The sequence below is a fragment of the Petromyzon marinus genome, chromosome 56, assembly GCF_048934315.1.
Source record: "Petromyzon marinus isolate PM22_M1 ecotype Great Lakes invasive population chromosome 56, UKy_Petmar_22M1.pri1.0, whole genome shotgun sequence".
Taxonomy (NCBI): domain Eukaryota; kingdom Metazoa; phylum Chordata; class Hyperoartia; order Petromyzontiformes; family Petromyzontidae; genus Petromyzon; species Petromyzon marinus.
The window spans coordinates 5,299,148-5,317,712 of NC_133722.1; the positions used below are offsets into that span (position 1 = coordinate 5,299,148).

Here is an 18,565-nt window from a genome sequence, read left to right on the forward strand (position 1 = left end):
CTCGAGAGGAAGTTCACGCGAAGGGAATCCCAAAGGTAGTTTCGTGACGTGTGACATCTCCTTCCGCGAGGGCCTATCTCCAAATTCGGCGAGTGAGATCGGGGGGGGAGGGGGGGAATTGCGAGAGAGAGAAAAAAACTGAAAAGGTCAATGGGTCAGAATCACATCCGTGTATCATTAACCGCAACAATCTCAAATCCCTTCCCCACCTCCGTCCCTAGCTCTTTCAATTTCAGGCGCTTCCTGCTCACCATGCCGGGCCACTTCCTCGTCACGTAATGTACGTGCGTTGAACTTCTTTCGCGCCGCACGTAGCCAACCGTGCTGATCGGAAAGGACAGCAAACTAAACGCAAAAAAAGCAGTCCGTGAGAAGTAAGTTTGTCAATGTAAATGATGATTCAAAAGTGCATAGCTCCAGTGCCTTCCTAATATCGGAAGGAAGCGCGTTCCAGACGGCCCCAGAGGCGTATCTGAAAGCGCACGAAGCGGTGACCGTCTGTTTGCCGTCTAGCCAATCCACTCCCATCCAGCCCAGGGGGAGACTGGAGAAGACCCACACGCACGACGGGGAACACAGACACACACGCAGCACACGAATGGTTTGGGTGACCTACTTGCTGCACTGCACACCTGTTACAGGCACCGCCTCGTTTTGCGCTGCAGGGGAATGTCCCGCGCACACCACGACGACAACGCCATCTTTTTGTGATTCACCAACCCTTCCCCCCCCCCTACTCCCCCTCCCTCCCCCGCCACCCTCCCTCCAAGATTGTGGATCACGGGCGTAGCTCATAATGGCCGTCACCTAGCCAGCCGGCTCGATTTAAAGTCAAACGGTCCTGAGCTCAAATCTCAATCCGGGGTCACACTCAAGCCCATCACTCTTAATGGGTCAGTAAAATGAGAACTACTTTTGTGGGTAGTCAAGAGCAACTGTACTCGGGAATTTCACCCCCCCCCCCCCAACCATATGAATGGGTAGAGAGCCCACCTATCGGAGTGTATTTTGGCCTACTCTTCCACGCTGGCCACACGTCTCGGAAGCAGTTGGAGCAACGTGGTTGCCTGCGCGCGCCCGGGTGGGGTGGGAGGTTATGGCCGTACAATGTATTTATCTGTGGAACCAACGTGGGTGAGGCCGGGACTGCCTCTGTGATTCACGCTCGGGCTGAGCGCGGTCCTGAACCTCGGGAGGTGGAGGAACGGGCGAGGCGCTGCCGCTGAACATCTCAAAAGGGAATGGGGGAGGGTGGAGATAAACGTCGACCTTGGCGGCGGGGGGCGGCCGAAACCCCGGACTCCCGCGCGCGCGGGCTCAGCGTCTCGCCCCGACGCGGTCAGAGTAAACCTCGTGGCGCCGTGCAAAAACCCTTCGAGGGCAACTGAAGCCGGACGCCCGTAGGTCCGCCACCGTTCGAAGCGAGCGGCGAGGTGGAGCGGCGGCGCAACACGTGGCTGCCCGGGTTCGATTCGGGCCACGGCTGAAATCGGTTTCGGCGAGCGGTGATAAGCTTTCGACAGCCCACACTGAAGTAGGGCAGAGTGGCGGTTAAGTTGTGGGTCGGGGTTCGGGGTGGAATGACCAAAAATGTACCGTCCGTTGCAGGCCCCGTGACGCGATCATTCGCACGAGCAAAGCCATCGAGTGCCAGGGACTCGAGCGGAGGATGAAATCCGTAACTCGCTGCATTGAATAAAATACTGCCCTGATGTAAATTCAAATGTTCAGCCAAGCGAAGTGGGGGGCGGGGGGGGGGTATTCCCTTGTCCTCGTGATGCCGGCAAAACAAGCGGGGCACCCGTGTTTGTGGTTCGTCATTAACCCCTTCGTCGGGCACGACTTGCCTGGGTGTAGCCGTGATGGTAAAACCCGCCGGGTATTTCGCTTGAAACAAGGCGAGAGTTTGATCTCGGCGTGCTGGGGGACAAGGGGAAATTTAGCCGAAGCGAATCTCGGTGAGATCTTAGCCGGCTGTATTCGAGGACACCGTTCCGGAACGGAATGTAAGTTGGGGCTCTCACCTGGTCACGCTGAGCACGGATAATTCAAACGAAAATCTCAATGGAATGTCACCGCTCAGATAGAGGACTGTTATCGTATTCTCTCGAATAGAAGACGAACTCCTCCCTCACCCCAGCTCCATTTATTTTAATTCTAAGGTTGGGGAGTGCGACTTATAAACCGAAAAATACGGTAATTCACCCGAATCTCGCTTGGGCTCTTATCTGTTCAAATAAAAAACAGCGAATGAACCCAAATCTCAGCGGGATTTTCACCCCGTCAAAAAAAAACGAGCGTGGATGCCACACAGATCTTCTCAAATGGGATTTCGCAGATGTAAATTTTAAAAAGGCTGTTGTTTTCATCTAAATATCAATTGAATTCACGCTCAACGGCCACATACAAAGACAACGCCTTTCGTGTGAATCTCAGTGGGGGGCTCTCCTCGCCTGGTTAAATTAAGTGCCCGGAAAATGTGGGCCCCCCAAACTCAACGTGTGCCGCTACGGCACACGAGGGGGTGGGTGGCCAGCACCACGCCCGGCCGCCTTTGTCTCCCTAGTGGCGATGTTTACACATCGCGCCAGGTACTCGTTTGAGGCTGAGTCGACCTAGGGGAGGCCCAGGACCAGTTCAGATAATCGTCACTGGTGTTGGCTGTGAGCAGGAATCGAACCCGGGTCGCCAGGTTCGTAGCGCAGCGCGCTAACCGCTACACTACCGCTCCCCACACTATACACAAAGACAAAGATCCCCCGTATAGCCTTAACAGACTGTAGGGGCAAGTGCTGTTAGCGAGCACCTATGAAGGCCGGTAACGGTACACGAGGGGGTGGGTGGCCAGCACCACGCCCGACCGCCTTTGTCTCCCTAGTGACGATGTTTACACACCGCACAAGGTACTCATTTGAGGCTGAGTCGACCTAGGGGAGGCCCGGGACCGGTTCAGATAATCGTCACTGGTGTTGGCCGTGAGCGGGAATCGAACCCGGGTCGCCAGGTTCATAGTGCAGCGCGCTAACCGCTACACTATCGCTCCCCACAATACACACACACATACACACGTACACACATACACACGTACACACGCGCACTTTCACACACGCACGCGCCGTGTGTAACAACGCACGGTCCTCACGTCCACTCTCACTGGGGGCGGGGGGCGAGGCAGGCACAGGCCAACGGCCTCCAGAGGTGGCGGGCGCGATGGGGAGGGGCGGCGCGGTGTGGGTACACGCGGGGTGGGGGAGGGGAAAGGTGCACGGCTCAGGTATGTGGCCCAACCGGCCCGGGCGGGTAGGGGGTGGGGGGGCATAGGGAGAGGGGGGGGGGGCACGGGGAGAGGGGGACACGGGGGGAGAGGATACATGTGGGTAGGGGCCATGGGGGAAGGGTGCATTGTGGGAAGGGAGGACAGCCACGCGCAGACTCACGCACACATTCTTGGGCAACTGAAAACGACGTAAAGGTCAAAAGGCGACTCAGCTGCTCGTCCACCTCGCGACCACGTGCACGACGTCGCCTGCCTGCCTGTCTGTCTGTACGTGCGCGCGTTCAACTTCCTTCGCACCGCACGTAACCAATCGGAAGCGCGCGGGGGTGGGGGAGCACATCAAAACTGAAGACGCGACTTGTTCTCCCCGCTCGCTCTACGAACGCGGCGGGGCAATGAATGATGCCCCGCTCTCGCCCGTCTTTTGTCTTTCCGCCTACACGGTCTGTTCGCGTGACGCGCTATCACGCGACGGTGAGTGGGCTGGACGCAACGCGACCGAGTGAACGGAGCAACGTCGTCGGCCAAAGCCATTGGGATACTGCTGGATGCTTCTCGACGCTACCAAACTCGGTCTTTGTCGGGCCCTGCGTACGCACCTCACGTGCGACCGCGGACTGTGTATTTACCCTACGTTGATTGTTCTAACGCAGTTTCCCCCCCCCCCCCCCCCCACAACGCGGTGTTCTCCGGGAAGGCCACTTCTCCCGCGCGACAGGAGAACGGACTTGCGCCTGGATACGACAACTTCTGCACCGATGGTCGGGCGCGCGCACGGCCTCCTGAGACTGCCACTTAGCGGCAGCGTTGGCGTCCACGTTCAGCGTCCCATCAGCGGCAAGCAGGCAAGGCTCTGCTTGGACCAACGCTGATCGGTTGGTTAGTTAATCCTGCATGACACAAGTTTTTTATTATTTTTATTTTGGTATAGGTCGCGTAAATACATAAATGTGCCGTTCAACCCGCCACCACCCGACGCAGGCAGTTAGTAAGGTCGCGTCAAGTAAACGGAACGTGGCCAATTCGTCACTAGTACAGCGCACCGGTGTGTCGGCGAGCCAAGCCGCGACATTTACAATCCGAGTTCGACGTTCTGCCAGCTTCACGAGGCGACAGCCTTCGGCATAATCCTCTCCGTCCCCACTACGGGAGACAAAGGCCGCGATGAGCTCCCCTCCACACTTCCTCCCGCCCTTGGCGACGCGTCGAGCCGCGGGGGCCCCCCCCCCCAAGAGCGGTTCGATCGCTGCCGCCAGCTCGTCCATCGCGGCCCCCCGCGCCACGTGGTCTCGGGTGTCCCAGAGTTACCTTTTTGCCCGGTGGTGACCGTCCCGGGGGGCCCAAAGTTTGGTGCACGGTCCTCGCCCGTTATCTGAGAACTGTCCCGATTCCATTCGGGTCGCCGCCTCCGCGAGTCTCGTTGTCTCGCGTTCTCCTAGGACATCCGCGGTCTGCTCCTTCTGCAGTCCGGTGGTGTGTGGATTTTGTTTTTGCCGGAAGACGCGCGCCTCCGGTTGGCAACGGTCGGCTACGCACGGTGCGAAAGAAGTTCAACGTGCATACGCACAACACGCGGTTCAACCCCCGTGGGCCACCCCCGGTGAACGCTGCCTGGAGCACGCCGGGCAGCGGGTGTGCCGTGATTCCAAACAGAGTGGGGGTATGGCCATCGTGGGTGCCCGCGTCGCCCTCCGAACCTTTTCCGAGACTTTTCAGAGTGAACAAAAAACAACAACAACAACAACAAATTGAAAGGCTCAACCGCTGCTATAGGCTTTTGCCGAATCCTCCCGACGAGGGAAAGCCTCGAGACTCCTCGGGCGAGGCTGTCTCTGCGTATAAGCAGGGTCGGGTTCCCGTCGGCCGCGCGGTACGTCACAAGTGGCAGCGATAATTGTCCTTAGCGGACGCACGGTGCTGACGCTGTCGCCGTTCTTACGGCGGGCGCACGCAAGGAGCCTTTCCGTGAGGAATTAGGTGCTCGTTCGGCGCAGACCTTGACGCAGGTAATACGCAGCGCAACGTCACCGCTAGGTCCACCCCCTCCCAGGTGATTACCCCCCTCCCGGCCCCCCTCCCCGGCCTCCTCCACCCGGCCCCCTCCCCCCCCAGCCCCGGACCCCCCCACATCGAAACTAGTTTAGAAACCATAACACTCATTAATTGCCTAAAGACGTCTTAAAATAAAGCCCTCGATGTAACAGCAGCACCACCCTCCTGAAAAAAAGAGAGCATACGACTCAAGTGCGTGACTCCTGTGGATAAATACCTTGTTGTTATTACATGACTATAAATCACTTAATTATTTATTCGGGAGTTGAAGGAGTCCCTTTCAGTAGGTTCCTGCTGCTGCGTTGGATTTGTATTCACTTTTTAAAAAGATGCTTGCAGCCAATTAACCAAACCCGTTGCCATTCCGATTGACGTGCGTACGCACGTGTGTACGTCATCAGCTTTACTTCCGATCCCGTTCCGATGACGTACGCACGTGTCACAAAATAAAGTCAATCTATGGGTACGTCTTTCCGGTGGGAAGATGTGTCGAGGCTCCCACAAGGCCATGCGGCGGGAGGGCGTGCGGCAATGTTTGGCGCCACGCTTCTCTGCAGCGAGTGAGGTGCTGCTTACGCCTCTCTCTAAATAAAACGACCGCTGAACACTCCCGCGCGTTGCGAGATTCAGCGGTGAACGGGACACCCGCCCTGCGACTTGCAGGCATCTCGGACACGGAAAAGGGCTAATGATGAGTGTTCATCAGAATATTTCATTCATGACTGGAGGAATCCGATGAGCTATGAAGCTCTTTTTCACGGATGTCCAGCCGGGGCACGGGGTAAGAACGTCACAACAACAACAACAACAAGCAGGACAAACACACGGTAGTAGTGCAGCGTACAAGGGGGGTAAACAAATCACCCAAACACAAACAAATACAACACGAAACCAGGCTTGGGGGATCTTATACCAGGCAAAGCCATCTGAGGAATTAACTTACTTTTCAAAAGCGACCTGGCCACAAATGATAGCTCAACAAAAGTGGCTTAACGTTTGGGCATTGTACAAGCGGCAAAATCACGCATTATTCACGCGTGGTAGGATAAGCGAGAGCACGCTCGGGAGATGAGCAACGCTCGATCCCGAGGGATGCGCGAAAACTCCCTTCCCGGTGGCCGTCGAAGAGGGGGTGCCTTCGTACGCCCGGCTCGCCACGCCATGAGATGGCAGTACAGCAAGTGGACTAAATCGCCGTTTGTTAACTCCGTCTGTGCGGTGGGGATAGAGCGTTGCCCCTCGCCCCCCACCCACCTCGTGCTCCGCTTCCCTCCCCGCGCCGATGTTAAATCGGCTGAACAACGTCTTGAAGCATTAAAAAACTCCAACGCTGCAGCAGCAGCAGCAGCACCCCCCGCTGCCTCCTGTAAAAAGCCTTCCACCACTCCAACCGTCGCTCTGGAGTGCGTGAGGTCACCCAGCGCCGTGGATGTCGAGGGTCTCATTCGTGTCGTGCGGCAGGCTGCCGATGGGGATGCGACAACTGCCAGAGAGGCAGCTTGTGTGTCTGTCTGTGTGTCTATATTGTGTGTCTCTGTGTCTCTGTGTTGTCTCTCTCTGCTTGTGTGTCTGTCTGTGTGTCTATGTTGTGTGTCTCTCTCTCTGTGTGTCTCTGTGTTGTCTCTCTGTGTGTGTGTCTGTCTGTGTGTCTATGTTGTGTGTGTCTCTCTCTCTCTCTGTGCCTCTGTGTTATCTCCCTCTGCTTGTGTGTTTGTCTGTGTGTCTATGTTGTGTGTGTCTCTCTCTGTGTGTCTCTGTGTTGTCTCTATCTGCTTGGGTGTCTGTCTGTGTGTCTATGTTGTGTGTCTCTCTCTGTGTGTCTCTGTGTTGTCTCTCTCTGCTTGGGTGTCTGTCTGTGTGTCTATGTTGTGTGTCTCTCTCTCTGTGTGTGTCTCTGTGTTGTATCTCTCTGCTTGTGTGTCTATGTTGTGTGTCTGTGTGTCTCTCTCTGTCTGTCTCTGTGTTGTCTCTCTCTGCTTGTGTCTGTGTGTCTATGTTGTGTGTCTCTCTCTCTGTGTGTCTCTGTGTTGTCTCTCTCTGCTTGTGTGTCTGTCTGTGTGTCTATGTTGTGTGTCTCTCTCTCTGTGTGTCTCTGTGTTGTCTCTCTGCTTGTGTGTCTGTGTCTATGTTGTGTGTCTCTCTCTCTCTCTGTGTCTCTGTGTTGTCTCTCTCTGCTTGTGTGTCTGTCTGTGTGTCTATGTTGTGTGTTTCTCTCTCTGTGTGTGTCTCTGTGTTGGCTCTCTGTGTGTGTGTCTGTCTATGTGTCTATGTTGTGTGTGTCTCTCTCTCTCTCTCTGTGTCTCTGTGTTGTCTCTCTCTGCTTGTGTGTCTGTCTGTGTGTCTATGTTGTGTGTTTCTCTCTCTGTGTGTCTCTGTGTTGTCTCTCTCTGCTTGTGTGTCTGTCTGTGTGTCTATGTTGTGTGTCTCTCTCTGTGTGTCTCTGTGTTGTCTCTCTCTGCTTGGGTGTCTGTCTGTGTGTCTATGTTGTGTGTCTCTCTCTCTGTGTGTGTCTCTGTGTTGTCTCTCTCTGCTTGTGTGTCTATGTTGTGTGTCTCTCTCTGTCTGTCTCTGTGTTGTCTCTCTCTCTGCTTGTGTGTCTGTGTGTCTATGTTGTGTGTCTCTCTCTCTGTGTGTCTCTGTGTTGTCTCTCTCTGCTTGTGTGTCTGTCTGTGTGTCTATGTTGTGTGTCTCTCTCTCTCTGTCTCTGTGTTGTCTCTCTCTGCTTGTGTGTCTGTGTCTATGTTGTGTGTCTCTCTCTCTCTCTGTGTCTCTGTGTTGTCTCTCTCTGCTTGTGTGTCTGTCTATGTGTCTATGTTGTGTGTGTCTCTCTCTGTGTGTCTCTGTGTTGTCTCTCTCTGCTTGGGTGTCTGTCTGTGTGTCTATGTTGTGTGTCTCTCTCTGTGTGTCTCTGTGTTGTCTCTCTCTGCTTGGGTGTCTGTCTGTGTGTCTATGTTGTGTGTCTCTCTCTCTGTGTGTGTCTCTGTGTTGTATCTCTCTGCTTGTGTGTCTATGTTGTGTGTCTGTGTGTCTCTCTCTGTCTGTCTCTGTGTTGTCTCTCTCTGCTTGTGTCTGTGTGTCTATGTTGTGTGTCTCTCTCTCTGTGTCTCTGTGTTGTCTCTCTCTGCTTGTGTGTCTGTCTGTGTGTCTATGTTGTGTGTCTCTCTCTCTGTGTCTCTGTGTTGTCTCTCTGCTTGTGTGTCTGTGTCTATGTTGTGTGTCTCTCTCTCTCTGTGTCTCTGTGTTGTCTCTCTCTGCTTGTGTGTCTGTCTGTGTGTCTATGTTGTGTGTTTCTCTCTCTGTGTGTGTCTCTGTGTTGGCTCTCTGTGTGTGTGTCTGTCTATGTGTCTATGTTGTGTGTGTCTCTCTCTCTCTCTGTGTCTCTGTGTTGTCTCTCTCTGCTTGTGTGTCTGTCTGTGTGTCTATGTTGTGTGTTTCTCTCTCTGTGTGTCTCTGTGATGTCTCTCTCTGCTTGTGTGTCTGTCTGTGTGTCTATGTTGTGTGTCTCTCTCTGTGTGTCTCTGTGTTGTCTCTCTCTGCTTGGGTGTCTGTCTGTGTGTCTATGTTGTGTGTCTCTCTCTCTGTGTGTGTCTCTGTGTTGTCTCTCTCTGCTTGTGTGTCTATGTTGTGTGTCTCTCTCTGTCTGTCTCTGTGTTGTCTCTCTCTCTGCTTGTGTGTCTGTGTGTCTATGTTGTGTGTCTCTCTCTCTGTGTGTCTCTGTGTTGTCTCTCTCTGCTTGTGTGTCTGTCTGTGTGTCTATGTTGTGTGTCTCTCTCTCTCTGTGTCTCTGTGTTGTCTCTCTCTGCTTGTGTGTCTGTGTCTATGTTGTGTGTCTCTCTCTCTCTCTGTGTGTCTCTGTGTTGTCTCTCTCTGCTTGTGTGTCTGTCTATGTGTCTATGTTGTGTGTGTCTCTCTCTGTGTGTCTCTGTGTTGTCTCTCTCTGTTTGTGTGTCTGTGTCTATGTTGTGTGTCTCTCTCTGTGTGTCTCTGTGTTGTCTCTCTCTGCTTGTGTGGCTGTCTGTGTGTCTATGTTGTGTGTGTCTGTCTGTGTATCTCTGTGTTGTCTCTCTCTGTGTGTGTCTGTGTCTATGTTGTGTGTCTCTCTCTCTCTCTCTCTGTGTCTCTGTGTTGTCTCTCTCTGCTTGTGTGTTTGTCTGTGTGTCTATGTTGTGTGTCTCTCTCTCTGTGTGTCTCTGTGTTGTCTCTTTCTGCTAGTGTGTCTGTCTGTGTCTATGTTGTGTGTCTCTCTCTCTGTGTGTCTCTGTGTTGTCTCTCTCTCTGCTTGTGTGTCTGTGTCTATGTTGTGTGTGTCTCTCTCTCTCTGTGTGTCTCTGTGTTGTCTCTCTCTGCTTGTGTGTCTGTCTATGTGTCTATGTTGTGTGTGTCTCTCTCTGTGTGTCTCTGTGTTGTCTCTCTCTGTTTGTGTGTCTGTGTCTGTTGTGTGTCTCTCTCTGTGTGTCTCTGTGTTGTCTCTCTCTGCTTGTGTGTCTGTCTGTGTGTCTATGTTGTGTGTGTCTGTCTGTGTATCTCTGTGTTGTCTCTCTCTGTGTGTGTCTGTGTCTATGTTGTGTCTCTCTCTCTCTCTGTGTCTCTGTGTTGTCTCTCTCTGCTTGTGTGTTTGTCTGTGTGTTTATGTTGTGTGTTTCTCTCTCTGTGTGTCTCTGTGTTGTCTCTCTCTGTGTGTCTGTCTGTGTGTCTATGTTGTGTGTCTCTCTCTGTGTGTCTCTGTGTTGTCTCTCTCTGTTTGTGTGTCTGTGTCTATGTTGTGTGTCTCTCTCTCTGTGTGTCTCTGTGTTGTCTCTCTCTGCTTGTGTGTCTGTCTGTGTGTCTATGTTGTGTGTGTCTGTCTGTGTATCTCTGTGTTGTCTCTCTCTGTGTGTGTCTGTGTCTATGTTGTGTGTCTCTCTCTCTCTGTGTCTCTGTGTTGTCTCTCTCTGCTTGTGTGTTTGTCTGTGTGTCTATGTTGTGTGTCTCTCTCTCTGTGTGTCTCTGTGTTGTCTCTTTCTGCTAGTGTGTCTGTCTGTGTCTATGTTGTGTGTCTCTCTCTCTGTGTGTCTCTGTGTTGTCTCTCTCTCTGCTTGTGTGTCTGTGTCTATGTTGTGTGTGTCTCTCTCTCTCTCTGTGTGTCTCTGTGTTGTCTCTCTCTGCTTGTGTGTCTGTCTATGTGTCTATGTTGTGTGTGTCTCTCTCTGTGTGTCTCTGTGTTGTCTCTCTCTGTTTGTGTGTCTGTGTCTATGTTGTGTGTCTCTCTCTGTGTGTCTCTGTGTTGTCTCTCTCTGCTTGTGTGTTTGTCTGTGTGTTTATGTTGTGTGTTTCTCTCTCTGTGTGTCTCTGTGTTGTCTCTCTCTGTGTGTCTGTCTGTGTGTCTATGTTGTGTGTCTCTCTCTGTGTGTCTCTGTGTTGTCTCTCTCTGTTTGTGTGTCTGTGTCTATGTTGTGTGTCTCTCTCTGTGTGTCTCTGTGTTGTCTCTCTCTGCTTGTGTGTCTGTCTGTGTGTCTATGTTGTGTGTGTCTGTCTGTGTATCTCTGTGTTGTCTCTCTCTGTGTGTGTCTGTGTCTATGTTGTGTGTCTCTCTCTCTCTCTCTGTGTCTCTGTGTTGTCTCTCTCTGCTTGTGTGTTTGTCTGTGTGTCTATGTTGTGTGTCTCTCTCTCTGTGTGTCTCTGTGTTGTCTCTTTCTGCTAGTGTGTCTGTCTGTGTCTATGTTGTGTGTCTCTCTCTCTGTGTGTCTCTGTGTTGTCTCTCTCTCTGCTTGTGTGTCTGTGTCTATGTTGTGTGTGTCTCTCTCTCTCTGTGTGTCTCTGTGTTGTCTCTCTCTGCTTGTGTGTCTGTCTATGTGTCTATGTTGTGTGTGTCTCTCTCTGTGTGTCTCTGTGTTGTCTCTCTCTGTTTGTGTGTCTGTGTCTATGTTGTGTGTCTCTCTCTGTGTGTCTCTGTGTTGTCTCTCTCTGCTTGTGTGTCTGTCTGTGTGTCTATGTTGTGTGTGTCTGTCTGTGTATCTCTGTGTTGTCTCTCTCTGTGTGTGTCTGTGTCTATGTTGTGTGTCTCTCTCTCTCTGTGTCTCTGTGTTGTCTCTCTCTGCTTGTGTGTTTGTCTGTGTGTTTATGTTGTGTGTTTCTCTCTCTGTGTGTCTCTGTGTTGTCTCTCTCTGTGTGTCTGTCTGTGTGTCTATGTTGTGTTTCTCTCTCTGTGTGTCTCTGTGTTGTCTCTTTCTGCTAGTGTGTCTGTCTGTGTCTATGTTGTGTCTCTCTCTCTCTGTGTGTGTCTCTGTGTTGTCTCTCTCTGCTTGTGTGTTTGTCTGTGTGTCTATGTTGTGCGTTTCTCTCTCTGTGTGTCTCTGTGTTGTCTCTCTCTGCTTGTGTGTCTGTCTGTGTGTCTATGTTGTGTGTCTCTCTCTCTGTGTGTCTCTGTGTTGTCTCTCTCTGCTTGTGTGTCTGTCTGTGTGTCTATGTTGTGTGTTTCTCTCTCTGTGTGTCTCTGTGTTGTCTCTCTCTGCTTGTGTGTCTGTCTGTGTGTCTATGTTGTGTGTTTCTCTCTCTGTGTGTCTCTGTGTTGTCTCTTTCTGCTAGTGTGTCTGTCTGTGTCTCTGTGTTGTCTCTCTCTGTGTGTCTGTCTGTGTGTCTATGTTGTGTTTCTCTCTCTGTGTGTCTCTGTGTTGTCTCTCTCTGCTTGTGTGTCTGTCTGTGTGTCGTCTCCGTGTCTGTGTGTCGTCTCTCTCTCCCTCTCTCTCAAATTCTAGAAATCTTTGTAAGAACGTAATCAACCAGGTGGGGCGTTGACTGCTTTGTTGGCCGACTCTCTGTGTTGCATTGCATTATATTTCTCATTCATTTGTACCTGATGATGGTTGCTCGTGTTGCAATCGAAACGTCGTATTCTATTATTGTTTAATAAAATGTATTTCCACGTGACTTTGCCGAAAGAACCAAAGAGTCTGTGTCATCGTCGCCGTGATGTCTCCTTTGCATTCGCGGATCGGGGCGTCGCCGCGCGCTGTCACGGCACGTTCTGGGTTGAACACGATCGCCACACCACTGCATTTTGCCATTCGCGCATCAGGAACCCGCCATGCGGATGCGGTTCAAGGGTGGGACCGCGATCTTCGTGGAAGAAGATTTAACCCTCGGAGATCTGCTGCGTTGGCTCTTTCACGAATTCCGGGGGGGGGCGAGAGGTGCCCGTGCCACGCTGCCCCCCATAACCCTCCTGTGCTCCCGCCCCTCCTTCACCATCCATCCACCCCCCCAGCCCCCCCCCCGCTGCGGGTTTACAAGTGGCGAGCGGCCGTCAAGACAAACAGCAATCTTCCCCACGATGACGCCAGGCCAAGGGCTCTCGCGAGCCCACGCCAAATTGTGACGCCCTGTGAAAATTAAACAGCCACACAAAGACAACGATTCTCTTTCTCCCCGCCCCCCACCCCCCGTGCTCCCATGTAGCCGATTGTCTGGGGGGGGGGGAGGTGTTTAGAGAGAATCCACGGCATGGTGAGACCGGCACCCCTCCCAGTGATGGTGTTTACCCACGCCGCACCGGACTAAGGAAGGCGCGTGTCCGCTCCATGTACCGCACGCCTCTGAATCGAAGTCGGAGTTTGTCCGTGTTCGCGGCGCGGCGCGCTAACCATTGCGCCACCACTCCCCCCCCCCCGCCTAACGCGTGCATGCACCACCGTAATATTCCTTTGGTATTGGGTGAGTCTGTTTGACCAGTCAGCCAATCGTCGGTCAGTTGATCAGTCAGTCGGTTGGGTCAGCTGGTGGGGCAGTCAGTTGGTGAGTCATTCATCCGTGAGTTGGGCAGCGGGTCAGCTTTGTGAGCCATCCGATCGGTCAGCCAGTCGGATTGTCGAGTGAGTCTGTTATTAAGTCAACCATTCAGTCAGTTGGTCAGTGAGCACAGCCAGTTAATCATTCATTGAGCCAGCCAGCCAGCCAGTCTGTCTGTCAGCTGCTCCGGTTCTCACTCGGTGTTTCGCCCATCCAGACCCGGATGCGTCAATGGGCCTTGAACGGAGAATGCGAGTGAGGTTTACACAAAGCCCCCCCCAACCCGCACCCTTCCTCACCAGCCATATCACCTTCCCCCGGTTCCCACCACCCACGCAGGTACCGCCCTTGGCACCCACCACCGATCAGACGGCCGCTTGCCAGAGAGGACAAGTTCAGGGATCACATTCGCCAACGCACGCTGACCAGCGTGGTGAAGTATGGTTCGCTTAACCGTATCCACCCCTCCACCCATCCACCCACCCCCCACTCCACTCTACTCCGGTGGTCTCGTGTAGTCTAAGCTGGTGGGTGAGACTCAGGACACCTCCGATTAGCGCGGTTTGGCTACGTACGGTGCGGAAGAAGGTCAACGTACACATACGCACACAGCCCGCTCCATACGCACACACACACGCACGCACCGCATCGCAGCCCCGTGTTGCCTTGAACAGACTGTTGGGGCAAGTGCTGTTAGCGAGCACCACCTGTACAGTATATATAAAGTGACCTGGGGCTGACAATGTGTACCCGCTCGATTTCTAAGGCTATCGTTTACGTTACGTGCAATGCGTGTCGTGACTCTGACCAGGCCATGTTTTCCATAATGGAGGTTTTTGTTGGCCTAGATCGCGTGAATATGAATGTGTCGTTCAACCCGCCACCACCCGACACGGCCAATTACCAAGGTTTGTTCACGTAAACAGAACGTGGCCAATTCGTTACTGGTACAGCGCACCGGTGGTGTGTTGGAGAGTGAACCCACTACAACATTTACAATTCGAGTACCCCGTGACAATTCCCCGGTAATCGCAACCAGCATCCTCAGGCAACATCATACTAACAAAGCATCATACTCTCCAACACACCGGTGTGCTGAGCTAGTGACGAATTGGCATGTTTTGGTTACGCGACAAAAACGTACGATCTGGCTGTGCCGGGTGGTGGCGGGTTTCACGACACATTTGTATTTACGCGATCTCACCCGAAAGAACCTCTACCGTGGATAATATTGGAGGCGAAATCCTACGTGTTAAACATGCCATGATTACGCACCGTTTTATACCGTTAACGTGAACTGTCTTTTTAAACGCACCGGGCGTTTTTTGTTCGTTTTGGTTTTAACTCGATGCACGCGACATCCGCTGTCAACGCAGGAATCCCGCATTTATCGCTCTCTGCAGCTCACTGGGACCATCAATGCAGTCATAAACGGCACTCGCCAGTCGCCCTTCATTGGCCAGACCAGACCATCACCATCGCCAACAACAACATGAGAAGGCGCGCCTCCTGCCGCCGTGCCAGGCTAGGTTGCCTCGGAGTTACCGTGGGTGGGGGGGGGGGCGGCTGGGGCAGTACCGGAGTATCGTGGTAGCAAAAGTAGCTACATATGTAGTAGCAGCTACTACTACTACATATTAGCTACTAGTACATATGTAGTAGCTAATATGTAGTAGTAGCTATGTAGTAGTAGCTAATATGTAGTAGTAGCTACTACTACACATGTAGTAGTAGCCACTACTAGCTACTACTACATGTGTAGTAGTAGCTACTACATGTAGTAGCTAATATGTAGTAGTAGTTATGTAGTAGTAGCTAATATGTAGTAGTAGCTACTACATATGTATATGTAGTAGTAGCTACTACTACATAGTAGCTACTACTACATATACATGTAGTAGCAGCTACTACACATGTAGTAGTAGCTACTACTACATATTAGCTACTACTACATAGCTACTACTACATATTAGCTACTACATATGTACTAGTAGCTAATATGTAGTAGTAGCTACTACTACATATTAGCTAGTAGTAGCTACTACACGTGTAGTAGCTACTACTACATCTGTAGTAGTAGCTACTACATCTGTAGTAGTAGCTATGGGGACCACACTTTCAAAGGCCCCGCGCTAAATGCTTTCAGGCGATCAATTCCGGTTCAGTCATTCTGCACTTAGCTCTATTACTATAGTACAATACCGCCTTCAACTTTTATGAACGACTGCGTGTTTAAGGTTAGCAATTTGTCATATTATCTGGCTGTATAGCAAATGAAGCAATACAATTACTTTACTATGCAAGTTAAAAATTCGTGTTTTAATATTTATATTTTTAAAAATGTAGGGCCCCTTTATAACATATGCTACGAACCCCGCACTCGCTTATCCAGCACACCCGGGCGGTACAGTGCAGGTTAAGGGTCATCAATTGCAGCCCTATACGGAGCGAACTTTGAACCCAAGATGGCCGCACCTACCTTGCTACCCCCCCTTGTGCAACAGATCGGCAAAGGGGGCGAACATCTCTCCCTCCGCGGAGTTTCCCCGACCGCAAATTTCAACTCTCGCCGCCTTGAGATTGCAACGTTGTTTAGTCTCTGGCCGCACGATGGGTATCTTCGTCCACCGCTCGTCCCGTTGCTAACCCGCGTCTCGCTCGTTTGAAAAAAGAATGACGAGACGCGCTTGCTCTCGACCTGGCTCTCACCTTAGTGGCGCATTGCTCACTTCCTCGCTTGGTATGCAGGAGGTTGTGGGTTAGATCTTGTCCCCTGATGCCCGTACGTATGGAATTGGCGTGTTCTCCCCGTGGTCGTGTGGATTTTTCTCCGGGCCCTCCGGTATTCCCATCCACACTTGGAATTATCATGCGTTTTGAGTATTTTACCGCGATACATTTCCACATGATGATAAGCCACTTCGTTGATCTATCGTTTATGATAGCCAGGTGGCTTTTGAAAGAGAGCGAAATAGCTCGGAAGTGCCCTACCTGGTAATATTAAAAAAAAACTGTATGGTTTATAGTTTTACCTGGTGGAAAGTGAATGAATGAACGAGTTTATGGCAGGGGTGGGGAAGCTTCGGCCCACGACTTCATTTCACACAGACCACGACCGCACAAAAGCCCTACCATATACGACATTAATTCTGCCACTGCTGCACTAATCGGGTACCAGAGGGGAATATTTTTTGTTCCAACACGGAAATAATGCTGCCTCTGTCATTTTAGCGCCGTGCTCAGACGCTTTTTTCACTGCAAATGGCTTCTTGCAACGACAGAAGTGGCTGGGGACGTGAGTCGATGTTTGTCCTGCGAGAGGTAATTTGAACGTCCCAGGTTGAGCAAGATTCAACCGTGCGCGGTGAACGAATCGATTGGGTTTAAGTCATCATCATCATCATGATCAGTCGTGTGTATGTTGAACTTCTTTCGCACTGCACGTAGCCAACCATGCTAATCGGAGGTGCGGGAGAAGGACAACAAGCTAAACACGAAAAACTGTTCTAAAGAAATTCGTTTTTAAAATCGATTATTTAAAAGTGCATAGCTCCAGTGGATTACTAATGTCAGAATACAAGAGCGTTCCAGACGGCCACAGAAAGTGCACGATGCGGTGACCGTCTTTGTTCGATGGTTGGCGATAAGCTGCTGCTGCTGCGAGGATGACCGCAGTTTTCGTGATGGTTGTTTATGCTCCTTGACGAGATCGGCGAGGTGTTGTGGGTTCATCTTCTTTGGTTCTTTCGGTAAAGTCACGTAGAATGAGAATAAAATAATACATTGATAAAATAAAATAACACAATAATATTCTCACGACGTTTCGGCCACAACACAAGCGGCCTTCATCAGGTGAAGGGACGAGACTGTCTGGTAGGACAGCGCTGTGGGTTCATTCGCGGCGAGTGCTTTGTGTGTCACTCTACTGCTGGATGAAGGCTGAGAACCCTCCGCCAAGCCTTCGCCATCGCTCACGATGCTGCGATGTAATAATAATCCACCTGGCGCCTGGACACCGGCTCGTTTCAGCGCTCCACCTCCTTTGCTTCGACGTCCTCTCAAGCGGTTAGATCGAATCTCGGGCCCTCGTGCCTTTCTGGCGCTTGCTCGCCATTCAGAGCGATGGACGTCGACTGTGTTGGCCTTCACGACGACCGCCGGCCGTCGCGATCGCCACGTGCTGTCGGATTAACACGACGGTGGCGGCGGCGGCGACGACGACGCTGGCGGCCCTGCGACAGAAGTCACCGCCGACGTCCACCCCGGCCACCGTCCCGTCGCGCTGTCCTCCCGGCGGCGTCGAGCGAGCGGACACAAACGCCCCCAAACGATGGCCCCTCGGGCCCCGTCCCGAGCGTCTCCGCTCCAAAGGTCTCCCGCGTTTATTGCTAACGGCCCGACCGAACAGCTGTATCGCTCGCGCATCTCCCATCACGGACAGTGTGCGGAGTTGGTGGGGTGGGGTGGGGGTTGGCATTCAAGCAGCCGAGAGGTGTGTTCAGCACAGAGAGGGAGCGATGAAATCAGCTCGTGGATTGTTGCTCCGCAAGATCGTGGGAGATGGGTGCCGTGGTGGCGAGGAGATGTTAACTCCCTCGCCTGCTATGCAGGAGGTCGTGGGTTCGATTCTGACCCTGACGCCTGCTGTATATTTGGTGTTTGCGTGTCTCTCTCTCTCTCTCTCTCCCCGTGGTCACGTGGATTTTTCTCTGGGTCCTCCGGTTTTTTTTTACTCCACATTTAGAATCAAGGCGCATTACGACCACATGGCTTCTATAGATTTCCACGTGATAAGCGACTGCGTTGAGCTATCATATGTGATGGCCCGGTCGCTTCTGAAAAAGAGCTATATAGCTCAGTGGGCTATATACTTTACCTGGTAAAATAAAAATAGTTTATAGTTTAATATTGTATACACGTATTGCATTTTGTTATTCATATTCTCCATGAGCTGTAATGTCAAAACAAGAGGCGTAATATGGATGTGGTTTTGAATGGGAACATGAGAGATACCACAAGAAGCCGGGGAAAGACAGCGAATTAAGTTACAGAGGCAATTTGAACAATTGGATGTAACTGGGAGAAGTATCCACTGCACCACATTTGTTGAGTAAATGTCACGGGCAAAGCTGAATCGAAGGAAGGTCATGATTGCCCATAGACTAACATTGCTCATAGACTAACATTGCCTTCACTCCAACGCTGTCCGCTGGACAGGTTGGTCCCTTCACCTGATGAAGGCCGCTTGTGTTGTGGCCAAAACGTCGTGATTTTTGTTGTTTTAATTTTTTTACCTACGTGACTTTACCGAATAGAACCAAAGAGTATGGATCCTTGCAGTCACGAAAGCTTCAAATCTAGAATTGCCCATAGACTAACATTGCCCATAGACTAACATTGCCCATAGACTAACATTGCCCATAGACTAACACTGCCCATAGACTAACATTGCCCATAGACTAACATTGCCCA

At 51.9% G+C, this 18,565-nt stretch overlaps 1 protein-coding gene across 3 annotated transcripts in view; it reads right to left on the reverse strand.

Moving 5' to 3' along the window:
* LOC116954682 (integrin alpha-6-like) overlaps nucleotides 1-18,565 on the reverse strand; it is a 108,255-nt gene that overhangs the window by 63,359 nt on the left and 26,331 nt on the right. The window lies entirely within an intron of this gene.